Source organism: Anser cygnoides, chromosome 9, assembly GCF_040182565.1.
Source record: "Anser cygnoides isolate HZ-2024a breed goose chromosome 9, Taihu_goose_T2T_genome, whole genome shotgun sequence".
Taxonomy (NCBI): domain Eukaryota; kingdom Metazoa; phylum Chordata; class Aves; order Anseriformes; family Anatidae; genus Anser; species Anser cygnoides.
Window position 1 is genome coordinate 24,296,293 of NC_089881.1, and position 26,399 is coordinate 24,322,691.

Below are 26,399 nucleotides of genomic sequence, written 5' to 3' on the forward strand. Positions count from 1 at the left end.
TAGCGATCCAGTAAGCTAGATCATAAGGAAAACTTGACCCAATAGCTGTTAGTAAGTGTTCAGAAATCTCAGCATCGCTTTATCCGTTTTCACCAGCTCACTGGAGGAGGAGTCGTACCTTGAGATCAATTGCCATCACTGGGCTAAAGAATAGGAATACCTGTAGGAGCTCAAGAAACATGGTATCTTTGCATTGTCATCAAAACAAAGATCTTTTGGGGGAAAATATTAAGTCAAGTTTTGTAAGAAATAGTCACACTCACAATAGCAGACAGTCTTATGTCTTCATAGCGAAGCTCTAGCCAACTAGTATCTTCTCTGACTGGATACCAAAACAAGCTGATGTGCAGGTGGGAGTAACTTGCTCAAGGGAGAGGGTCATGACAACACCTGGAAGAGATGGCAGAAGCTGGAAAAGTGAAAAAAAACAGAATATTTTACTGACCATCTCTGATGTTACACGTGCTCCTGAGAATGATTGTCCTAGATTTGAGGGTAGCTTTTAGACACTAGGATTATGAGTTTGTTTCTGACCTAAATCTGTTACATTTCCCGCTGCTGTAGCACAAATATATCCTTTAATCAATTTTACTTTGCTGCCGTTTATATTGGGTCTCCCCTGACTCCTGAATTATGAAACATAGCGAATATAAAAACTTCCTTTTTTTTTTTTTTTTTTTTTTTACCACAGATACCACCAAAATATATGCAGCTCATCTTTCTTAGTTGTTTCTGATTTGAACATGCCCATCCATTGGTTCACAACTTGTGTTATAATAATCGAGGTATAATAATTTAAAGTGCATAAGCCTTTCTTATTCTTTCTGAGCTGCACTAAAATAACCAAAAATCCTTATTTAGTTGTGCATCCAATGCTAGCAGATCATTTTCCCTTTCCAAATACATTAACCATTTGATAGCCTTAATAAGACGACTGCATGCTTCAAACCATTCCTACCAGCATGTAAGAACTTGTTACTACCAGCAGTTGTACCATTTCATCAAGCTCTTCTATATCTCATCTTTTCCCATTCAGTCAGATAAATCTGATTAATTGTATAAAACCTGTCTATTTTTACTCCTAGAGTTCAGCACTCTCTCTTAGCTCATTAAAACTGCCTTAGAACAAAACTAGAAGCTTTCTCTCTGAGAGACCTTCACCATGCAGAAAAATGTTAACCTCATTCCTAACCTCTTCTGTTTTTTAGCATCATCTTGATATATTTTAGCCATCTTTGACGTGTTGCAGTGAACACCTGGACTCTTGGATGAATATCACAAACAAATGCAGAAAGGAAAAAAGCAGACCATTAAGCGTTCAAAGCATGCAATTCTGTTACATATCATCTACTCAAAACTTTTTAAAATAGTTGTACTCACTAAAACAGATCTTTAATGAGAGTTGAACCATGTATGAATATTTTCTATGAATAATTTGAAGCCAAGATGTTTCCATGTCAAAACCATACCAAAAAACAATTGCTTTTAGTATTCCTATGAAACATATGAGATGCTTTACCCTTTTGGGATGTAACCCAAATAAAGTTTTTTGAGGATAAAAATAGTAAGTGACTTTAAATAACCCATTGTACAGCCATAAGGTAGCATATAAACATATTGTTTTAATTTGATTTAAATGCTCTTGGAATCTGCTTTCAAATAAAGATTCAGATCTTCTGGTTTACACAATATAGTCGAACATAAGACTAAGCAAACAGTATCACTGCTAAGACAGTTTTCCTGCCCTTTCGTTGTGGGTTCTTTGGGTATCTTCAACTTTCAGTAGTTTAAATGAGCCATTTTACTATTTCTCAGTAGCCAGAAGCTTGGAGAAGTCCCTTCTGTTTCACACTTCTTACCTGGTTGCTTTAACTCTAAGATCAACCATAACACTCTCTGACTCCAAAAAGCCTTGAAACATATGTCAGTGTTTAGGGTGAATTTCAGAAATATTTTTTTAAAACTTTGCATGCTATGGTTAGTAGGTATTTCTGCAATTTCAGAAGAGTACGATTTTCAGGATAGTCTCTTTCTTCTCTGAGACAGAAGAGACAAAGTCCTGGAGAGCTAAGTTTGATCAAGAAAAGAAGCTTAATTGAAAAGAATTGAAAAGTACCTTTTGCAAAATAACACCTTCTTCCCACATTACAGATATTTTAAAAGACTTGCATAAGGCAAAATGAAAAGCAGGTAGGGGGCAAGTGAAACACCATACTTTGGGTTTGTTTGTTTGTTTTAACCACACGTATCTCATAGACATAAGTGAAATTATCCAGCCTTCTAGCAAAAGAGAGAAAGAAGTTTGCAACACACAAAAAAAAAAGTAATAGTAGCTGCAAAAATAAGTTGAACATATACACATACACACACAAATCAAAGCTAGATGAAGGAAAATCCTTCCAAGAATATTATGGAGTAACTTGAGCACTTATGTTCCACAGATACAGCACTGTAAATCTTTAAATATATATATACATACATATAATGGATATTTCAGGGCTGTAGGTAGGAACAAACTTTTATACAGTTTTATATGTTCTCTGAACATCATAACATATTGCACTTTTCACTGATGTTAAGACCAAATTCACATATAACATTGATTGATATATAAAGTATTTTTATGGAAGAGCAGTAGCCAGTCTTTCCTGCTCATGAAAAAGGAGGGGAGAGAAGGCAAGCAAGATACAACAAATTACAAGAGATAAAGTACATCAATCAAGGCAGGCAGCAATACGCTGATGACTGACAAATACAAGGTATGTATTCTACTACAATCTCAGCACCAGAAAACTCTAAAATATAAAGTGGAAAGTTGCTATCTTATGAAATATGACAAATTTAACACCAGCAAAACTTGAAAGTTGTAGAAATTATCAACTAGGAAAGGAATAGTGAAACCACATATTACAGGAAACGCTGGTATCTAAGATGGCAGGTGCAAGAGGAGATGGGATTGGTATTTGCTGATAAAGTAGAAAAAATATATCAAATCCAGCATCAGCTGTCTTGTAGGAGTAACACACCGTTGTATCATTAGTTTTGTCACAGGCATCGTGTGGAATCAGAGCACCAGTCCGCAAGGCAGCAATATAGATATACACACTGAGAAATAGATGAGGAAGGAGAATAGGGAGGAAATCATGGTTACAGCGAAGTCATGCAGCAGAAAGACACTTTACAATTATATTTGAAGAATTTTTTCTCATCCTACTGCACCATTTTCACTCCCTTCTGAATAGCTAGGCTGAGCCCCTAAACTCTTCCTTCAGAAAAATCCTCAAGAGAGCTCTGCTACAAATTAGATCCCACCCTGTAGAGTCAATATTATCTGTCTACAGAAAGATCATGTAATATCCCAAAGTCATTAATGTCAATTGCTTACATCACAAATCCTGAAATACAAAATCATGCTGGTAAGCTATGTCATCGGTGCATATGAGTTTGTTTCTATGCCATTTCTATCAGGGTAGTTAATACGTTTATATGCACATCATTTCAGCCTTCATGCTATGCTTGTTCTTTGAGATTCAAAAGCATATGCTCAGTTGCACGTTAAAAATTGAAATGATAATTGGAGGCATTCCAAAATACATGCCTGACCAAGCTATCCCAGGGAAAAAGTCAGTGCTGATGAAGCAACAAAGATAATTAAGTCTTGTAAAGACCTCATGTACTAGAGTAGAGTAATCTCTGAATGTCCTGAAGCACATCCATGCCTAGCACACATGTACAACTTCCCCTGGCACAGCTTTGTGCTGTTCCCATGTGTCCTGTCCTTGGTTCCCAGGGAGCAGAGACCGGCACCTCCCTGCCCATTTCCCCTCCTCAGGAAGCTGCAGAGAAGAATGAGGCTGCCCCTCAGCCTCCTTTTCTCCAGACTGGACAACCCAAGTATCCCTAGCCCCTCCTCACAGGATTTGCCTTCCAGCCCTTTTAACAGCTTTCTTGCCTTCCTCTGGAGGCTTTCAAGCATCTTAACAGCCTTTTTATGTTGGTAAAGCCATAACTGCATACAATATTCAAGGTTAGGCTGCACCAATGTTAAATTTAGTGGGAATGAAAGTCAGATATTGTATTTTCCTTTGTTTTTCAGGCATTCACTTACTTATTAAGTCATTGCAGGTAAACAAGAGTCAGTAAAATTGTGAGGTTTTTTTTTATTTGATTTGGTTTTTATTTTATTTTTTTATTATTGCAACCTCAAGCCTCATCTAATGAGACCAACTTGCTGTTTGTAATTACTAGTTGCTACTTGTCAGAGTGATGCCCCTTGTCTTGAGAGGAGGACTCCTGTGCTCCTCATGCATTGCAGCTTCTTCCTCCTCCATCTGTGGGAACATTCTGCTCATTTTGATGAATTTCAAAAGCTGGCATAAACAGCGATACCATTTACTGTCCTGGTAAAATTAGATTTCATGGTCCAGTTGTCAAAGGAATAACGGGAATCCATTTGTCACATGCAAAGATCTGTCAGTGTGGGAATTACCTGTGATTGTCACAGATGACAGGCGCTAATTAATGTTTTTTTCTGAAGGTGCAATCAGGCTGATGGGACCCCTCTACCTGTCGGCTTTACAAGAAAACCCTTTTCACTCCTGACAGGTTGCTTCCAGTCTTCAGCTTCTCTTTGGTCTGTAGGAGTCCTACACTTCCAGCCCAAATGTCTACGGCTTCAGAGAGAAATTAAAAAACAACAAAGCAATTCAGTGCACCTTTATAAATCACACTGGCAGCAAAACAGAATTGAAATGAGACATACAATGGGATGTGCAAGAGTTCAAAGGACAAAGCACAATGCAATTACATTTTAAAGCATTTGCTGAACATCCCACATTAAAGCAGACAAAACGCCTTTGCAGCCCCAGAGTCTCCCAGTCAAGCCCAGGGAGATGACTGATAGATGAAAACAACGTATTCCTCACGTTTCCATGGCAGCTCTCCCATCAGCCTGCTGATCAATGCAGGGAGTCCAATTTCCCCAAGTTGTTAATCTTGTCAGAAGTGTTAGCATCCCTCAGGTTTGGCAGCACATCGCCCGCTCCAGCTTCTCAATGACACCTCAGCTGTGCCGACACGTCCCGTTGAGGACACAGCCCTGCGTGGGTTATGCAGCCCTGTGGTACAAAGCCATCACTCTTACACGCACGCTTCTCTGACAGACGTGCCTCTCATTTTGGGAAGGACTTGTGAGCCATTTCCACATCAGGAGTGCGCAGCTGGGTGTGTTCCCTCGCGCGTTGTATATCGGTCCTAAAATATCCCAGGCTGTCACTCAGGGAACAGGCCTAACTCCTGGGCAGGGCCCAACTGACCTGAAATGGAGCCTGGAGGAGCAGAGTCTGTACAGCTGCTGTGGGATCCTCTTGGAAAAACGAGGAGCTGCAGAATGGACAGAGAGCAAAGAGCTGCTGTAATCAATGGTACTAAATGTAAAAGGGAAAGCTTTGGTCACAAAATCAGCTACAATATTCCTAGGAGTTTCATAAATGCTAAATTTTCACCTATTTTTAATAAAGCCTTAAAAGAGCTTGTGTGACTAAGGGCTTTATTTTCAAAGCTACTGAGGTGTGAGATTAGTTGTGAGATTTCCAGAAGAGTTTTGGCATCTTTCAGATGTGAGGTTCAGCTTCTGTAGTAATAAAAGTCTCAAGCTTCTGACACGGCTTCATGTGAGCTCAGTACTCACTGGTCCAATAGATATTTATGCCATGCATCTGTTGGCTAAAATAAATGATTGTGAACTATATCCAGCACTGTTAGAGTCAGCTCAAAACCCTTTTTCCTTTACAACCAGAGATCAAGATGCACGGACTCATTTCCACTGCCAGAGGTATAAGATACCTGGGCATGTTCAAATGAACTTCCAATAAAGTTAAGTTCAAGTGTAGTTCACTGTGTAACTCAATAACATTTTTCCCCCAAACAATTCCTTTAAAAGCACTGTTTATCAAAGCTTTCTTTGCATGATTATTCCCTGTAATTTTATTTGCAGTACCTGATTTATCAAAATCTGTATGTGCTTAGATTTATATTTGTGGGAAAGGAGATAAAAATAATTAAAGAGAGAGATCAATTAATGTAGTATTAGACGTAGCTGTTTTAAAGTAAGAGCTTTTTAAGTAGCCAATAATTAAAATAGGAGTGCATTTATTTGCATATCATATTTATCTATAAAAATACCATATATAAATGAATTTTCATGGTAGCTGAGTCACAAAAGTTTCTCAACAACTATATAGTTACATTCAGATTAAAAAAAATAATAATAACCATGATTCTTCAAGTGAATATTTGATAGTGAGTTACAAAAACAGGGATAAATACAAGGTATAGGAAAATGTGTTGGGACAGATCCCTAACAAATCTGAAGCAACATAGCATGATTGAATCTGGGAGCTGTGCTTCACACCAACTAAGCGTTTTATCTATTAAACACAAGATTAAATCAGAGAAGTGAATAACAGCACAAAAAAATGTCTATGCACTGAAGGCTGTCATTTCTAACCTCTTTCTACATTTGACCAAAGAATGAAGGACTTCCAGGGCCAGCAGCAGCTAGGACACACACAGGCAAATAGTATCACTGCAAACAGTGCTAGAAACCTAAAGGTCAATACATAAACACGCAGAAAATAAAGGTGTGCATTGTTTGAAAGGTGTATGTGGAGGAGCTTGGTATCTCAGAGCACATTTATTGGGGTTTTCAATCTGGATGAAAAGATTCCTCCAGCCACCAGAGCTACCACATCACCTTCTGTAGCTTTTCTGGCAATGCTAATTAAGAGCAGATTTTGTCCAGACAATACGCTTGCAGCCCGTACTACAATAAAAACTGATAACTGACTCAAAAATTTGTAACAACGTCAGTAATGCTATCTAATGGCAGTTCAGAGTACAAAATTTATGTTTTGCCTTGTCAAAGTTTCTCCAGATTTATTTCTCTGGATATTTCACAGGTTCTAAATTCTGAGTTTCGCAATGTCAAATGCGTGGTTTAACCCCTCCTCAACACTGCCTCCTCACCACTTCCAGCAGAGCAAAGGAGCGGGGCCTAAGGTCTTGCCCTGTTCAATACTGGCTTTGATTGCCTTCTGTAAGCAGCTACAGCTGAGAATTGGAAAGAACAACAAAAAAAAAAAACAAAAAAAAAAACTGAGAATGGACACAGAATACAAAATTAAGAAAAAAAATTGTTAATAATTGACTTATTGAGAAAAAAAAATGAACCAGGAAAGTTTTCAGCTTTAAAAGGAAAACTTTTTGAATGAAATTTCAGGAAAAATTTAAGGTAGATTTATGCTTAAAATTTGAGAAGATAACAGTCATTGGCATACGTCATGGCATGAATGCCTACTGAGGGCTGACTCAGTGTCTTGGCCAAGGGACAGCATCACGCTCCCTTACTTGCTGAATGAACACATCTGCAGTCTCTGTATGACCACAGTTACTGTGGCAGATAATTCAAAGACACATTATTCAGATGAAAAATTAGAGAGAAACCTCATGGCTCGTGACCACAAGTCAGACTGCGCATCCTTCACAAGTTACTGCTTGCAGCAGACGATACAATATGCATGAGCAAACTCAGCAGAGGAATCTTAAGCCCACTCAGGACATGCAGTAACGAAGATAACAAGATGCTCTTCCTGTTAACAAGATGCTATTAAATAAAAAGATTTGTCATAGTAATAAAAAATATAAGCAAGAATAGACACAGCATCAAAATTGTACCCAAAATGAGCAATTCTTCTCAAGCAAAACAAGATAAAGGCAAGCTTGTAAGTGAAGATACATATAACAGCAAGCCTAAATAGAAAAGACAATAACAAAAGAGAAAGAAAACAAGGACATTAGCTTAGGAAAACAACAGACAAGAAAATCGAACCATATATAACAACTCTCCTGGGGAAAAGAGTATGAAGTTGAAACAGAAGGAAGTGCCTTACCAAACACAAACAAAAGATGAATAGATGGGAATATATAAATAAATAAGTAAATAAGAAATAAAATGACTCCAAACGTGGAAATATTAGCTAGTTGCAAATAGCTACCCAGTCATAGTAATTCTAAGAGGCACTTAAAATGAAAACATTATTGTGCAAGGATACATACAAGAACAAAATGTCCCTCTCTTAAAAAAGTAGTCAGCCAGTTCCAGTGTCCTTTACCAAACTTTTCTAAGGGGATTTGAATGTACAGCTTTATTTTTCAGACACTATTATTTGCTCATGGTTCCCATCAATATCATTATCCACAATGCTTTTGTATTTTCCCCTGCAATGGCAATTTGTGAGTCAGCCAACGCAGCAGCCCAGAGATAATTGACAGGCGTCACTCAGAAATAGTAAAGCAGACTAAAGAGATGAGTGTGCGGGCAAGCAGTCATTATGTTCTACCCTTCCTAACAATATTAGAAGCAAATCTACTTAATATTTAAGAACAGGTCACTTCTTTTTGTCTGAAAGATTTAAGAAAGTTGGTTTCCCAATGTGAAAGTTTAAAAACCTAAATCTAACATCTGTTGAAATGAATGGGTAAAAAAATAAAGCGGTATTTTTGTGTTGATTTCAGAGAGATGTGAATCAGTTTCCAACACATTAATCACAAAGCACAAATAGAAATGAGACTGCTTTTTTGTATTACAATTGTTTTTTTATGAGTAGTTGTACAAAAGCCAAACAACAGGCTTAGCAGCAACATAAAGTTAATCTTCCAGAAAAATACCTTTCTCCTTTGTCCCAACCAGATACATGCAAAAAGATGGCTCATAAAGTATTAAAGCTGACCAGAAAATTATACTTTGAGCCAATCCTCATTGCTTGAGCAAAATTTGGTTTTATTCAGTGCTATATCAGAATATATCTGGAAGATATATCTGAATAATGTATATCTATCTGGAAGAATATTGTATCCACATATCTAGTTTTAAAGAAAACAACCTCAGTTAGCAGTTCAGCAAAGTGCATTTGTTCTGATGGTTCAGTTGGAACAAGACAGAAAAAAGGAAGTTCACTCTTTAGCAGAAATGATTGAACTTCCTTTGTTGGGTGGCTGCTGGACACCCCCGCTTGGCCGGAGCCGTGGTGGGAAGCAGGCACTGCCAAGACTGGCAGAGGATCATCCCTTTGCACCTCTCTGGAGACGGTCAGGCTAGCTGTGCTTCCTGCACCCCCTCTGTGTGCAGATGTTTGGAATGTAAATGTATTTTCTGAATGCTGTCTAGAAAGACAAGATATTGAAGTATCCAAAAATTTCAAGCACTTACCTGAAGTTACAAAACCAACAAAAGTGGTAGAATTATAATAGTAGATAACAATCTTTCCTGACCCTCTCTATAGGTCTCCACAGTAGGCATATATTTTATTCAATGCTTTGTCAAAAAGAAAAAGGGAGAGGGGATAAAAAAAAAAAAAGCAGCTGTTTATCCTTCCAGAACAACAACATGAAGCACATCTTCATAACGATTTTCCCAAAGTATCTTAGAGTAAAGACAACTTTCTGGTATTTATTTTCTATGGATTTCTATTAGGCCACAAAATGTTTTTGATTGCTGAAGGCAACGCATGTTGTAATAAAATAGAGACTCCACACTCTGTACGCATCAGGAGAGGATGTGCCTGTGCCGTACCTGGTAGGAATGCTCTGAGCTGCTGAGGCCAACCTCAACTGCTGTCTGTAGACAAACTGTTCCTTTCCAGGGCAGTACGGAAGCAAACTTTCCTTAGATATATTTTTGGTGCCAAATCCCTTTTATAAGCCAAGAATTTTGATTTCTTTGAAGATGCCTATTCCAAATAGCTGGGCAGTCCCAGAGAGGTTTAAAGGCTTTCATTTCAGCTCACAGCCTCCCCAGGAGCAGGAGGACAGAGGTCTCCCAGCCTCTCTTTGAGGCTCCGAGGCTCTGACATCTGTTCCACGGCTCGAGGCTCTTCAGGTCCTCTCTCATGGCTTTCCAGATGGCCAGTGAACCACCTCCTCCCAAACAGATGCAAGCGAGAGATGGTGCTCTTTAATTTTGTTCAGCTGCCTATTTAGGCATTGAACAATAGCGGAAGTATTTTACGTTTACAAAAATATAACAAGGAGTCTCACATAAATCCTATATTTAAGCACCTTCTGTCCTGTGTAAGATAAATATACCAAAAATATTCTTCTGCAGAGCAGGCAAGTGAAATCAAGTTGTTCTCAGATTTGAAGACAAAGCCCTGGAACTAGAACTATGTGAATAATTTATTGTTTTGGTTCACTGCTTGATGCAAATTTTAGCAGGCATTTTTGGTGAGCATCCCCACCTGTCCAGTTTTGCCTTCTTCTGCAACCAAATCTGCTGTTCTTATAAGCATCAGTGCAAACAAAAGCACAGCATTGCTTCAAATTACTGCAAAGGGATATATGACCCCAGAAGCTGCTGCTGGCACATTCCTGGTCTCATTTCTAAGCTATAATGACCACCATGGTCTGCCTTGTAATTTTGTCTCGTATGTGACAGAGGAAGAAGGACACAGGTTAGGAAAGAGGGATGGTAAACCCACTACCACATTTGATAAATTACATGGTAAAAGTTCTTAAAGACTAGTGTACAAAACACGTACAGAAAACTCACCATCCCTTCCTGGATGTAGTAGCTGCACTAGTCCATGAATGTGTGCAGTCTTTTGGGACCGTGACTGTTTAGAGGTATGTGGCTGAAAAATTATATATAAGACCAATGCTTCTGAAAGTTGCTTTAGGTTCTAAAAAGAAATGTATACTTATCGGAGCTGACATCAAGAAAAAGATAGGGAAGAGCTGAGTTATCTTTAGAGTGATAACAGCAAAGGGAAAACATTATCTGCTGAATTTCAGAATGCGCATCAGGCATCCTTCACGCACTGGAAAAGCCTCAGGGTCTCCTGAGGCTGGTTTATTCTGGGTTTATTCTGTCCCACATTGATCTCAGTGTGAGAGCTAAATTTAGCCACTATTTCTTTCTTTTTCTTTTTTTTTTTTTTTTTTTTTTCCCTTTAGTCTTTTGGGATCTTTCTTAGTGATGGTGATAACAACAAGGGTTGAATACCACAATGTTTTCATTTTGGCTACTTTTAGATCCCTGATGGCCTTCTGTAATCCTACTGCTCAATAGCAGTAATGTCACACAGAAGAATGTAAGAACATTTCCTGGTCCAGAAAACTTTCTCTGCCACTTCACAGTGGGAGGTCTTGACAAGTAGTCATGTTTTAACAGTTATCACTCCGATAACCTCAGTTCTCTCCTCGCCTACTTTTCTATTCCTCCTCCCTTCCTCAGTCTTCCCCTTCCCTCTAGGCTTATCTATTTTTCCAATTTTTACAGGAAAATCTTCCTATTCCATGCTCTATGATTTTTTTTCTCCATTTTTGTATTACTTGTGCAGCACCCTGTTTCAATTAAGTGTGAAATCCCTCTTCATTAATGATAATTTTAGCAACAGCATTTGGTTATGCTATGTCCTTGCATTGCACCTAGTTACAGCTTCTACCTACAGCAATCCCCATAAGCATCTTTGTTCTCAACCTCTTTTAAAGGTTGCCTAAAAGGAGTAAATAGAAAGCCTGCTGGTTGACCTAATTGGCTACTGCGAGGTTGTTACTCAGCTTCACCTCCCACTAGCCATGAAGCTACAGGGCATCATTTCCTCTTATTTAACGGGCTCAGTTACAGTATTTTTATCTGGGCTTCCTTCCTCCTCATTACAACCAAGCAAAACACGACAGCCCAAACACAGGCTCTTGGCCACACAATGATCCTCAACTTAGCTCACTTTACGGCCTCCTATAGTTTGTGGAGATCTGTTCCTCAACACATTGAGGAACACATCTTCTGAACAGCTTGCAAAAAAACTTGGGAGAATTGTGCGTGCAGAACTGGTTCATCAACACATTTGCTACTTTCATCCTAGTGTCCCAAATCACTGACTCATCATGAAATTAGACTAGACAAAAGCAGACAAAAAAATATATTAACAGTGGATATTAACCTGAATATTAAAAACCTGAAAATATTAACAGTCGATATTAACAATCCTTTTGTTCACTTCTTGTGCAGCTTCAGACTATTCACGATCATGTATTTTGTCTGCTGTCAGTGCACATTTCAAAAACAATTTGCTCTTTATTTTTTTTACCATATCATTTAACTCAAGAACTTTATACAACAGGAGCAAACGCAGTTGATCACTATGTGCACAGTTTCATCTGATAGCGCAGACTTTAATCCCAGATGACAAATGTATCTGAAATGCTATTCCTATGCAATTGCCTTAAAGATGATGACAGAAGGAAATGCGCATGCACAGACACCCACCTGCACACCACATGCAGCCTGACCGGGAAGTGGCATTGGTAAACTACCTATTGACACAGGTCACTATGAATCAGGGAATGCTAACATGCCATAGTTGCAACAAGTCTCAACTCGTAACGCATAGGTCACTGCAAAAATCAGGACTGCTGATTTTATTTACACTTCATTCTCTGAAACAAGACCTGCGATCAGGAATCCTGACACCATGCAGCTGCCAGCAGCCTTATCCCCAGCAGCACAACCCTACAGCTACTGCACTTAAGTTTTTATCCCCACCAGCGCGCAAGTTTCACAGACAGGAAAATTATCACCAAGACAGATCCTGTGTTAACCAAACCTCACATGCTTGCAGTTGTCTGTCACGCTATGGCATTATTTGGGGTTTTGATGGGCAGCGACCACACGTGCTGACGCTGCCTCGATGATGCCTGCTCTCCAGCTGGAGCCACTGGGTGCTGCCATCAAGTCTGACGAACGACGTTAACATACACGAGAGCTGGCTAAGTCAATTGGAAGAAAAGAGCATCAGTGAAATGATTCAATCTGCATAAACCACCTTTTCTGGGGCAGCAATATACCCACTTGTAGTTAATAATGACATCTTCAGCAATCCCTTCATTGATCTGAAGGAGGGTGCGCTACGTGTGGGGTTCGCGATCAATTGTTCTCCTCGCGGTACATTTAACTGCCGCAGAAGGCAGCAGTATTTCATACCCCTATTTTGCTGCTCACAGAGAAATGCTCCTTGAAAAACACCTCAGACTTCAATTTATTTCAAGTCATTAGACCAAAATCTTTCACATGGACAATATGATTTATAAACTCGGAGAGATACTTTTATGAACTATCTTCTGAATTCTAAACCTTCAATATTTGCTATAGCTCTTTACTCATTTGGTCTCTGAAATGAAAGAAAAAAGCTCACCAGTGAATAAAGAAGAAAATGATTCTCAGATTCCAAAGAATAAGCACATCAAATTAAAAAATCATTTATTTCAGTGCTTCTCATGCGGCTGAGTCACAAACGCGTACAATTGTCTAGCCAGGCTCCCCAGCCTGCACGCAGCCGCTCTGTCTTTGTGGCACAAATTGAAAGTGAGCAACTGACACGGAGCTGAGAGGAACGCACAGACTCTGAAGTGGGATTAAAACAGCAAACTTCACATTTTTCTTCACTCCCCTACTCAAATATACGCAGTTTGCTTTCAGCGCATGGATACCAGCCACCTCCGTCCTCTTAGAGGCACCAAAATCTTCACCCACTTGGGTTAAAAAAGCAAAAGAGCAAGGGCAACTCATACCCAACCCCCTCTCAAACACAGCATCCATCAGCCCAGATATTTCAATGATAAATCCTGGCCACCCAATTGCACTGACACTCGTCTTTGGGCAAAACCTCAAGGAGCACAGCCCCATGCCCCGAGACGTGTCACCCTGCCAAGACAACTCTTCAACCGCACTGGCCCTGATAGCACGAGAGGCGTAACCCTGGGCTAACCCAGCTCTGCAGCAATCCCTGCCCTGGGCTAGGTAATCCTGCAGCATGTGTGTGTTTTTTGAGTGGCCCAGGGATGCTCCTGCAGCCTCACAGCCATGCCTGCAAACCCAGGCGGACGGAGGCTCTTGGTGCTTCACGCCATGCTAGCGCTCCTTTCCCTAAGGGCAGAGTCATTGAAACAGAAAAGCAGGGAAAAGGAAGGGGTGGGAACGAATATTAAGTGAAAACAGTATATACCCTCTAAGTATGAGCTCTGCATTTGATACATTACAGCCAACATTTGCAAACTCTAAAAATCAAATTATACGGCTGAACAAGGGAGGCTGTTTCACAAGTCATTGCTAAACATCAGTGTCCTCTAGGCTTGACCTGTGTGACCACACAGACCTTCTGACATAAAATCTGCTGGAAAAACTTGAGGTGTTCAACCCTGTTGAAATACATACATTGACTTCAGTTTTGTTCTCATTAAATTACAGCAATTATTCCTTGCAATGCGTCACTCTGGGAAACCGATCAAAACACATTTTTTGATAGAAAGCAGAAACGGTCTCAAGCATTGGGCTGTCCATTGCTGTGGAAAGTTCAAGTACTGTGCGATCTTCTATTTACATTTTCATCATGGTGTGACTCCAGTATAACAGCTCCAAAATCCTAAACAATGAAGCACAGCTACACAGCATGCCTTGCTACTCAAATTCTCGCATTTATTCTGAGTCCAGGCAGCTCTCTGCAGTTTACTTTTTGTTCTTTGCCATTCATCCTGTTCCCTATTTCTCCCCTTTCATTTACCAGGTAACTTGTATTCATCCTTTTTCATCCACCCACAGTCGTGACTTTCTGGTGTTTTCTATCTAAGCTGTTTGAATATAACCTTTCATGGGCCTGCTGGCTCAGAATGATAGCTCTCCTTTCAGACCCCATTTATCATGTTACCATATGGCAATACTACTTGGTTATTGGTAAGGATTCAAATTTTCCCTTTATTATTATAAAAATCTGTTATGAACCTCTAGACTCTCCTGTACTGTGTGAAGAAAAATAATTATAAAAAGGACCCGCTCTTTTTAATACCAATAATTTGTCATCTACAGAGAATTCTTTTCTAGGTATAATGGTAGTCTAACTCATTAGCTTTATGCTAAATAACAGAGACTTTGCTGTCTCCTTGCCAAATATTTCTAAAATGAAATACAATTTAGATATAATGATTTAAAAGGTGTACATATAATTTATTATGATTGCATAACACAAATGGATATCTTAAATTTTTAACTCCAATCTTTCATTATTGCTTTAATACTTCTAATGATCATTCTGTAACAGTCTTGCTTTGTAAATTTCACGATGTAGCTGGACTTTAAACCCCTCCTGACTGGAAAGCAAACAGGAGAAATATGCCTGGGAACACACTCACCTCTGCAGATGGAAGCAGCAAGTTGCAACGTGGAAACAGGTTAAGAGCCTTGCTGCGATTGCAGGGGGTGCCAGGAAAAACTTCTGTGTGTACTGTATGCACAACAGCAGTACTTCAGATTCTTTGAGGGAAAAAAAAAAAAAAAGAAAAGAAAAGAAAAAAAAAGTATGCAGCTGCACACAAGCACAGGGAAAGTGGCTCCTGGCCGATTGCAAGGGGCCTGGGGAGGTTGCACAGCCACTCCCAGGCAAGGCAGTGCTCTCTGCCACACCCTACCCTGCACATCTCGCCTTCTAGGCGACACGATGGGGGCTAGCAAGGCTATCTTCTCACCTCAAAGCTCCTGCCTTCCTTTGCTGGGCAAGGATAGAGGCCTCCCATCCTCCTAACTGCACAAACTGGCAGTGCTCGAGCTCTTTGCCTGTCAGCTCCTCAGAGCCAACCTGGGAAAGCACCAGGCACAGGCATCAGCTCTGTCAGGCTGCAGAGTTACGGAGTTGTGGGCAAACCCATGGCAGCAACACACCTTCCTTTTTCAGGTGTGATGTAGCACATTGCAGGTTTTAAAGATACTCACTTCATAATGACATACTGATAAAAAAAATCCTATACATTATCAAGAAAAATGTTTTATTACAGAATTTTCTCATTATCCAATTCAAACACAGCTGTAGCCAGGACAGTGCTCTTTGCCCTCACTAATAACTTATCAGGAATACCTGCAACTGTTCCCCTATTACTAATTATTACTTATTGCATGGTCTGAAGCTGTTTGCTCAGCTTGAGATGGGGTTTGGGACACAAAGAGGAGTCCCTGGAAATGGTCATCTTTAGCTCCATCAGAAACAGCTGCACTACATTCTGTGCAAAACAGGAAAGTCCACAAAATCCTTGACAACTCATTCTACTTAAAAATAAATAAAACTGTTCTACCATACTCTGATTAAATTTCAAGAAACGGTCTTAAATCTTATATATACACCCCCATAAAATTAAAACCTTGAAGAAATCACCATAGACTAAAACTCTAAGTGGTGTTTGTCTTCAGTAAGTCTCCCACACACACATTACCAACAGTGTGCTAAGTGATAACAGACCAAGACAATTGCACAATATTCAGAAGTTATGCTAGACTTTACTCAGCGCTCAACAGGGATGAAGAGTATATTTACAGCTCTCTTAATTTTAAAAGCTGAAGTTCTCTAGCACGTTTTGCATATGAAGTAAAATAAAAGGAGCATTAATAAGTGCAGATGATGAGCACTAATCTTAGCCTTCAGCCTCAGGATCTCTGGAAGTTTTCCCTCCTGCCTGAACAACACATGTTCAGAATAGATCCAATTTTTCCATCTTTTATTTACACAGGTAGGGACAGTTTATTCAAGCCAATTATCTCAGCAAGATTCATCATCATGATGCTCTAAAATAAAAGCAATCATGCTAGATTGGTCGCAATTAAAAAGGTATTTTTACATTTGAAGAAAAATTACCTGTTGAACCAGAAACTTTTCTCCAAACAAAATCAGGATACCTGTTGAACTGTTGAGTATGCTGTATTTTTTTTCCTCTCCCTGAAGCTCAAGAGCATGGTGCCCACTCTGTGTTTTCCCTTGATAAGCTATCTGTAAAAATGAAGTGAAAAGCTCTGGTCCATCCACTAACTGAGTATAAATTTTTTTATCGACTCATTTTAATCAATAAAACTGCCTCTATTTTGTAACATCACAAAGCAGTGCTCAGAAAGCGCTGCCAGTGATGAAACTAAAGGAATGGGTTCATCTCTCATAAATAAATAAGGTGCTCCATTGAAAAAAACAAGGAATGACTTCCCTCCTATGAGGCTTTTCCCAGAGCCTCTCTCCTTCATGCACTTCCAACTGCCAATTAAACATTGCCTAATTGAGGTACTGGAGCTCTGGCAGATTGGATCGTGCTTATAGGTGAAAGCTGAGCGGTGCAACCCCCTGCATCAAGCCCCGCGCTCTTGTCACCACAGCTCCTCAGCTTGACTGTGCCCGTGTCTGTGCATTCAGTGTTTCTCTTTCAACCCCTCAGGAAAACCCCTGCTCACTCCTTTTGAAGAGGAAGTGTTCAAATCTTGCAGAAATAATCTAAAGACTTAACTAATTTCTTACCAACCTCGGATCAGCGCGTGCAAAAATAGCGATAAGGACTAAGTAACTATGGAAATTACAGATTAAGCTACTTTTAGAGTTTATGGCTATAGCAATACACTTCATCTTTATTCTTAGTGATGGGAGAGGGATTATATATGTATATATACATATGCATGTATCTGTATGCACATACATATTGTTGGCAGCTCCCTGTGGCTACAGACAAGCACTTTTGCATTCTTCACAGGAAAGACATTGCAAGTGTGACACCCAGAGAGAGCCACAAACCTTAAGGCTGTAAATAGAAAAATCATTGCTCAGATTTCACTTTGATTTCCAGTGAAAGCAATTTGTAGAGGCACTGGGCAGAAGGAAACGCAGACAGCCGCCTGTACACACTGAAAAGTGAACCTGCAACCTCCGAGCAGCGGTGTGCAGTGTATTGCAACTGAGCAACAGCAACTGCAGCTCATGTAAAAATTCCTGAGCTGGAAACGTGTTTATGCTTCAAACAGGAGCTGCTGCTCTGGTTATGAAGAAATGAGACTGTCTTCAAATAGACCTCCAGCTGCATCATCTTTAAATACCTGAAACGTTCAGGTACCTGATGTTTTTTGTTTTTTTTTTTTAAAGTGTCTCTCAGACTTTGATCTTTGTAGACTATGAAACAACTCATTATCATTCCACAGTTGCTCCTTCACTCTATTCGTTTCTTCTCTAAAAGAGCTGTTTTCTAGCAGAGCCGAAATAACTTTTAAGAGAGGATAAAAGCCCAGTTCTGCAGGCTGTGGTACCCCCACAAAGCGGGACGCTGTGCTGCCGTGGTGCTGGCCCCCTGCAGCCGGGCAGGCTGCTGCAGCAGTATCCCCACGGTCCTGAGGGCACCGAACCACCTGCCCACTGCCCCACCAAACAGAAACACTTGGCCAGTGGGATGGCAAGGAGCTCTTGCACTGGGGAATAAAGTAAAAAATTGCCTTGGTGTTTCTCAGGGACTTGATCCATTTTTTAATATTTTTGTATTTACATATATTTACTTGCTGGCTCTTTTAACCACACTTCTTGCAGAAACAGGTGCAGGACATACCCACATGGCAGCCTTTGCCCATGCCGATCTCAAACACCAAAGCACCGAGCGGAGCAGGGCAGGAGAGCTGAGCACAGCCAGCTCTGGTCTTAAAGGCATACAGCAACAGACAAGCACCCCACAGGCTCAAAGCCAGCCTCTGGAGGCTTCGTGCTCCAAGCACAGCACGCATTAACAGAAGGATCTGCGTTCTCTCTCCCACCTGGTTGCCCCTGCTCTCGGGCTCTGGACACAAGCATCTGCAACCCACCTCCCTGGGTCAAGGTCTACCTCCCGGTCTCCTTTTGCTGTGCCATGTCAAATTAGATTGGATCTTGGCTCTGAAAGAGAGCATGACACAAGTCCTGAAAACAGGGAATTTCTCCCCAAAAGAGCCATGAGCAGGTCCTTGTGGAAGCTCTGCTGCCTGGCTGGGCATGCCCAGTGCCCTGAGCTCAGCCACAGCACTGGGCACGCTCCTCATGCCCCAGCTCAGGAGGAGTATGAAGAAGTATGCAGGACAAGCATCAGTTCTTGGTTTAGTTCCTTGCATTTCTCCCTTTCTGTTCCCAATCAGGCTGAACAAGAAAAGAAAGCTTAAAAATTAATGCTGCCGTTTCCTCTTGCCCCCCTCCCCGCCTTGTTTGTTCTTTGGAGCTAGAGAGAAAACAAAGCTACTTCATTATTTACTACCACCTTAAATTTTTGATAGTAGTCAACGTCAGCTGCACCAAATTAAAGGGTACCAACTTGCCTTATCTAACAGCGAAGTTAATTGCAGGAACATTGCAGTGTGTCAGACTTGCGTGTAAGCATATGGACACGCTCAGGTCTGAGATGAAGCCTGTGCCGCAGCAAAGGCTGAGCTTGTCAAATGAATTACCGAGGCAGTGACTGCAAATTAACACAAATTACACACAGTTATCAGAAGGAAACTTTATACTTTTTTTTTTCCTCACAGCTTCCAGGACCAAAAAAAAAAAAAAAAGCTAGGAAAAAGCTTCAGAAATGCCAGCACGCGCTCTCGTGCAGCTTTGCGAGCAGTGAGAGTTAAAAGACACAGCTGAAAGAGGAAAACATACTTCAGGACTACAATTACCAAGCACTATTATGCAGAAGGACCAGCACAGGCTGGCTTTGGGTATCCTGCCAGGCTGAGCTCAGGTACGACTCCTGCCTCTCCCATCAAGTGCAAAGCCAGCACTTTTTTTCAACCAAACTGCAGTTCTTGAAGACTGATGCTTACCTATCTCCAGCTCTAACTTTAGCAGTGCTCACAGAGAAAACAGGAGTCCAAGCTGAGTTCACCACAAACACAGAAGCTTCCCAAGCCCCACGTGGAAATTAATTTCCAGCATGGCCCTTCAAAACAGAAGATTAAAGACAATGTGTTTTGCTATTATTCTGGAATGCACAGTTCCTCAAAGCTGCTTGGATTAACAGCAGGAGCTGCCTGCTTCCAGAACTTCTCTAGTCACTACAAAAACCTGTTTACAGACAAAAGGTTCTTGGAATTAATTCAGCTATATTCATTACAGTAGAAATTTCTTTGTTTGTCCTGTGTATATCACTTGGGCCAAGCTGAGAATTTATGGGTATTTCCTACATTAACGAACCCCCCAAGTTTTGAAGAACTATTTCAACCAGCCGAACTTCTCAGAAATACCTTTGAAGTCTCATGAGAAACAATTTTCTGTTCCAGCCTGAGAAATGCTCTCTGAATTTTCATTTATTCCTTCCAATGAAAGCTCGTGCCCCTCTCACATCGCGTCGCACGCAATTTGCTCTATATTCCACTGGCCGGGCTGTTTCCCCCCCGTTCTGCTAGCACAGAATCTGTCACCTTGGGACGAAGTCTGAAGGTTGCCATCCCATCCGGGGTGCTGCAGGTGACCTTTTCACTCAGAGGCTCCCTCCTCTGGGGCAGCTTTTCAAAGTCCGTGGTTCTCGATGCCTGAGCATGATGTGATTGATGTAGACATCTAAGCCCTGGTGTTATAGTAATTGCCATTTCTGTCACTGTATCTGCAGGGTTTCCTCTCCATTATCTCAAAAGAGCTCTGGATGTCTGCAACTGTAGTACCGTAAACAACAGATACCAAAAAGAATAAAGAAAAAAGGAAAAAAAAAAAGAAACAAAAAGTCTGCATCTCCAGGCACAGAGATTGTTTCTTATTGCTCGGTTGAAAATAGTTCAAGTTCACATCGCAATCTTCAATATTAAAAGAAAAACCTCAAGAATAAGTTTCCCTAACTTTTCTGGTTAGATCTCTTGTTTTCTCTGGAAGAAAAAGCTTCGGCTGGAAGGGAAAGCTGCAGCCCCAGCACCTCAGACCCTTGCAGCTCTGACACTTTTCATATTTTTTCCTAAAAATTCCTTACTCTAAGGTATCTACAGTTTATACCGTAACTTTTTGCTTCAACCTAAAACTTAACAGTAAATTTGAAATTATCATCACTTTTTCACAATAAAATCAAGAAGAAACAGTGTAGAATAACGTTTTAAGATTTCAGAAAGAAAAGGAAAAAAAGAAGAAAGAAAAAACACTATAATAATATTACCAAGACAACATAGAAACAAATGCATTTGAAATCCTAGCACAAGAATTAGTATCAGGTCTTATTTGTTTAACATGGAAATCTGTACACCGATAATAGGATGAGTAAATCACGAGCAACAACCCCAGCAATTAGTACAGCAGTTAACACGTTTTCACTACAAATAAATCACAAAGCTTCCCGGATCAGTTTCCACCTAGTCCTAGATCTTGTGCAAAACTTGCCCCAAGACTCTTACGAATCATTTAGCAGCAACACTGAGAAGATGTCTTTGTTTCTTCACCCAGCCTTCCCATGAATAGGACGATATTTAATCTTACTTTACCTGAGATGTTAACCTGGGATTAAAAGAGGTTTTTGGTTTTTTTTTTTGTTTTGTTTTGTTTTTTTTTTTTGTTTTTATCAGACCCCCCCCCCCATGTGCATGCTCTCTCCCCTCCAAGATTTATCTTGCTTTTTCCAGTAACACAACTACAGCCTTAAAATTCACTTCCCAACTGTTTTAGTTTTTTATTGTTGTTTTTACATTGCTTTTAAGAGAGAAGTAGTACAGCAATGGATGCTTGTAAATCAATGTTCACGGTACAAAGCAGAGGACAGGCCCTTATAGACATAGGTGAGAATACTCTTTTTTTGCACCATCTTTCTTCCAGTTACCATGGAGCATGAGTACAGTTTTTATAACTTATTTTCTACCTTTTTTTTTTTTTTTTTAATTAATGCAATATAGTGTAAATATACTAGAAGGGCATAAGCAGCTAAAAAAAAAAAACTAAATAGAAATGGAAGAAATAACAGGGAAGCAAACATTAAATTCCTTAGTATGGTTTCTGAAACTACTTCTGTGATCTTAGTGTAGAGGCAACTCTACAAGGGGCAACTTCTCCCCCTTTTTCAGGGAATACAGTCAGTGAAAGAGGACAGCCCGTTAACACCCTGGTGTTTTGGCGACACCAGGGGGTCAAAGCTGCTGGCCATGGCTTTGTGCAGTCCCTTTTGGAATGGCCAGGGCAATGCTCCTCCATCACCTCCCGCAGCAGCAAGCTCTGATGGTCACTGCACACGCCTATAACAAACCCAGTGCATTTATTGCTCCCTGGTTCTCAACTGCAGGGTTTGGTGAAAAGCGACCTGTGCACCACTGCCTGCCAGACCAATGTCTCTGCTACAACAGTGACAAATCATGGCAATTAGTTAGTCTGGAGCCCAGCAATGCTTTGCAGTGCAACAGGATCAGGCTACTAAATTACTGCGGGCACCACCTGACCCCTGCCTATCTACTGCAGTCTCGGGAGAATTAAATTTGAAATCATCCTAATTGTCTGGAAGACATGAGGATCAAGTCTGAAATCAATTCCTTCGGCTTCCCCTTCCGTGTTTCTAATACTGTTTTTGAAGCATCATGACAATTTAAAATAATTACAATTTAATTAGCGCTGATTTTCAGTGGAAGTTGTGCACATCCACTTAACAACTTCCACATTATATGAAATAAGTTCCCCATGAGAATCTGGAGACTCAAAAGGAAAAATAATGAGATAGCTTTGTTGAGTCCTTTCAAGAGAGATATCTAACAGGCTATGAGCAGTACGTATATGTCAGACACAGAAAACTAAGCAAAGTCGTTGCACAGAACATAAAGTAAACACAAGTAAACTAGAATACACAGTTGTCTAAAATATCTATCTTAACTTTATTATTTTTAGTAAGAAATAACGATGGTTTAAGGATAACAATATACAGTACAACAAGTATTTCAGCTCTTGTTGTCAACACACACCTAGGGGTTTGATTTCAGTTCCTGGGAGTCATTTAGAGGAGGTGCCAATTCAACACCTGCTCTTTTAACTTTGCATTTCCCCTGTGGGTCCCTGAACACCCAGCTCTCGAGCAGGTTTGCCATTACTGCCTTCTTTACTGAAATGCAGCTGGGACAAATGGGGTTTAAAGTGCTTTTAACTATGGATCCCGAAGCATTTTTTGCACCCCCTTTGTGAGTTCCTTGGATATGGCTGCATTCATTTCACAGATGCAGGGTCATGGGCGTTCGCTGGGAATGAAAGTCAACTGTCCTAATTAGTTGCATAGTCCACTAATCACCTGATTATCTTCCTTTCCTGAAGCCAAAACAGTTAATTTTAAGTTTTGGGGGACTGCGCACAGCAGGATATTAGCTTGAATCAGAATATGTAGTTAAAAAGGAAGTGCGTTCATTTCCTTAGGAAAGAGATTCAGGCTGAACACAGTGCCATTCTGTATCAGGAGTACATAAAAAAACGTAGCTAAGTAGCAGTGGTACATTGCTGACATACCCACATACATTTTTTGTCAACCTGAATTATGGAGGTGCTTTGGCACCCAAAAGGAAGAAAAGTCAATTTGCTACTGGGCTAAAACTGTCTCTGAGCAACACATTTTTCAGAAAGAGAGAGGAGCTTTAGAGAGTGGGTATTTAAACGACATGGCATTACTCCTAAAGGAAATATCACTGACAACAGCATGCAAATGTTTGGTATAGTGTTTGGCACAAAGAGAGAACATATGGTATTTAATGCAAGCAAATTAAACAGTTCCATGCTACAGTCAACTGGAGCTGCAGCGTATAGCAGCCCCAAATCCAGTATAAACTATCTCCCTCCAGATTTGCACCTGTATGAAATTGGTTGAACATATGCATGGTTCAACCAAGTATGCATTGTTAAATTTCATCGAGGCTCTCCAGATGCATGCAAATGATGGGTTATACGTAAAATTTACGGTAAAGTACTTCTATCAGTAATTCACTGTTTCTCCATCCCTGTTCTTGTACTCAAGCAGCTGATGTGCAATCTCAGACTAGCCATCCACACATGAAAAACTGTCTCCTCTTGCATCATCAGTAAATTTTTCCATTCTTTATTCAATCTCAATTGAATCAGTTTAAATTCTCTCATTCAAATGCACCAGCAACTATCTACAGATCAGAAGTACCCCAAACTGCATGCTGCCAAATACTGAAGTCTGGAAGAGCCTCCTGAGCATGGCCTCTTGTATCACACCACCAGCACCAAGGCTGCTCAGCACCACGCTGTGCACCAGGGTACCCGGACAGCCCTGTCGGGCAGCACTGCAGCCCTCTGACCCTCAGCAGGGGAGACTTTCCTCCCCCTAGCACTGCTCAAACCCTGTGCATGGGATGACGTGTATTACTGCATCCCTGTTATCACCTTCTCATGGCATCACCATGCTGCAGGGGTCATTTCATCCCCTACCAAGTTAGAGAAGTTCCTTATCCTTTAATTTAACTTGTGGATTTCCTTCAGCTTGCAATTCCAGTTCTACCTTGCTAAAATCTACCATGAAATGCAAATAACCCAAACTAAATTTCCTGTGTAATGACATTATAATCACTGAATCTTCAGTTTCACCAGCGTTCATCAGATTTGGCTCCTCTTTTAGGATGAAGCCCAAAAAATCTCTCTGTTCTCATCGGCTGCTCAGTAGACTGTTCAGGGAGATAATCTTGTTTCACCTCTAGAAACACCTTAAGCTACTCTGAAAATATTCCTGCAGTCAGAGCCAATAATACAAACTGACCAAAATCAATGCTTCTGACTTCTTCCACAAAATTCAAACATCTATATTAACTAGCATTTTCTCTCCCCTTGCCCTATCCTTCAGATCTATAAACATCTAACCCATTTGAGGAAATTTGCATTAAAATATTCATTTTAACCCACCTTTGTTGTAACAAGCTAAGTTACATATTACAATTTGTAGACAAGTCTTATTATTTTAAATTAGAGCTAATTTTTGTTACCTTTACATATTTCATTACACAAGTTGTCCTATTGAAATGAAGGATTTATTTCTATACTTTGGTATTGCCGAGGGTGAGTAATAGTAGTAAAATAAGATGTTATGAACTGTAGTCTCAGAATCAATGTCAAAATGTTTCAGCTATTTTTATGCTAAACATCATCTCTATGGAAACACTGCAGTTAAATTTAATATGAATTACCATAGATTTTTCTAGTAACACAGACTAGAATTAAAGGGTCTGGACCAGTTTTTAAGGGAACAAACCAGGAATTTAGGCAGCTGGACTGACTGGATACTTTAACCTTAATCAGTTTTATCTCTGTGCACTGACTTTATCTCCTCCAAAATGAATCTATTGCTCTGATATGAACAACTCGCTGTGGCTATGATACGAACTAGCAGTGCAAGTTTCTTTGGATTCTCCACAAAAATATCTCAGACAATATTAATACTGCCAATCAACAACCTCTTTGATTAGTGAATTAACTACTACTACAAGCACTTTAATTTTGAAGGACAACTCATATTACTATTCTCTCTAGCTCTCCATGTTAAATATATATATTATACATATTTTTTTGACATACATTTATGTGGAGAATTTGGGAATCGGGGCAAAGGGAACGTACCAGTCCCACGCTCTTATTACCTTCATATGGAAAGAGGGAAGATGTATAACAAGCAATTTTTGAACCAATCCGGTCTTGAAACCTTGAAGAAAGTTTTTCCCATCACAGATTCTGTGGACACTGAGCCATTTCCACTTGCAGGTTCACGCTGGACATGACTTCAGCTGCAGGTGCAAAGTACTGCAGCAGAGTGGGTGGCACTGTTCTGCCCACATGAAGTTTCAGTCCAGTTTACTGCATTCTGTGACTTTCTCTTACTTCCTTTCTTTTTTAATTTTAAGAAACATTAACTTGAATTCTTTAAACAATTCTGTTACTATTTCTTACTTTCCTCCTACTTTAAACAGCGTCAGACTTGTACAAAGACAAGATTAAAAACTGCAAATTATTACTTTACCATCAAATGTTCTTACCCACAAATCAAAAGTGATATGACTTTACAAAGGTGTGTACAAAGGCTCAGTACCAGGATACCTGAAACCACGTACATTAAATAGAACAAGTGTAACTACATAGGGAGATCTGGAATAAAACAAACAAACATTAATTTCAAATTACGGAAACCTGAAATTCAAATCACACATTTAACATTACTAGAAATAATAATAATATTCTCATCTAGATTTATTTTGATTAATATTCCTACCAATAATAAAAGGCAGCTTTCACCTGCTTGCATTAAAGGAAAGACGACTTGTGATGCTTTGTGATTAGCTTCTGAACTCAAGAAATTTCAGACCAGAAATGAGTCCAAATGGGTAAAGGCAAATATCAGGAACGGTTTTCAATCTTTGTCTCAGAAAATGCATACATTCTCTTAGTTTTCTAATGTTCTTCTCAGGTATAATAGACATTGCTTTGAAGGTCATTCATCTCTGACTTCTACGTTAACAATTTCACTATCGTGCAATCTGCAAGTGGGATTTGAGTGTGCCTTTCATGGAGTTCCAAAGAAAAATGCCATAAAAAAAAGAGCATTCAAAAAAA

General features: G+C 40.0%; 1 long non-coding RNA gene across 1 annotated transcript in view; it reads right to left on the reverse strand.

Annotated features, from left to right (window-relative positions):
- Positions 1-4,203: 4,203 nt before the first annotated feature.
- LOC106043560 (uncharacterized) overlaps positions 4,204-26,399 on the reverse strand; it is a 73,586-nt gene continuing 51,390 nt past the window's right edge. Inside the window, exons 2-3 of the long non-coding RNA XR_001211752.3 lie at positions 15,241-15,361; positions 4,204-5,382 (exon numbers count right to left, since the gene is read on the reverse strand). This is a non-coding gene — a long non-coding RNA (uncharacterized lncRNA). The remainder of the gene's footprint in view (positions 5,383-15,240; positions 15,362-26,399) is intronic.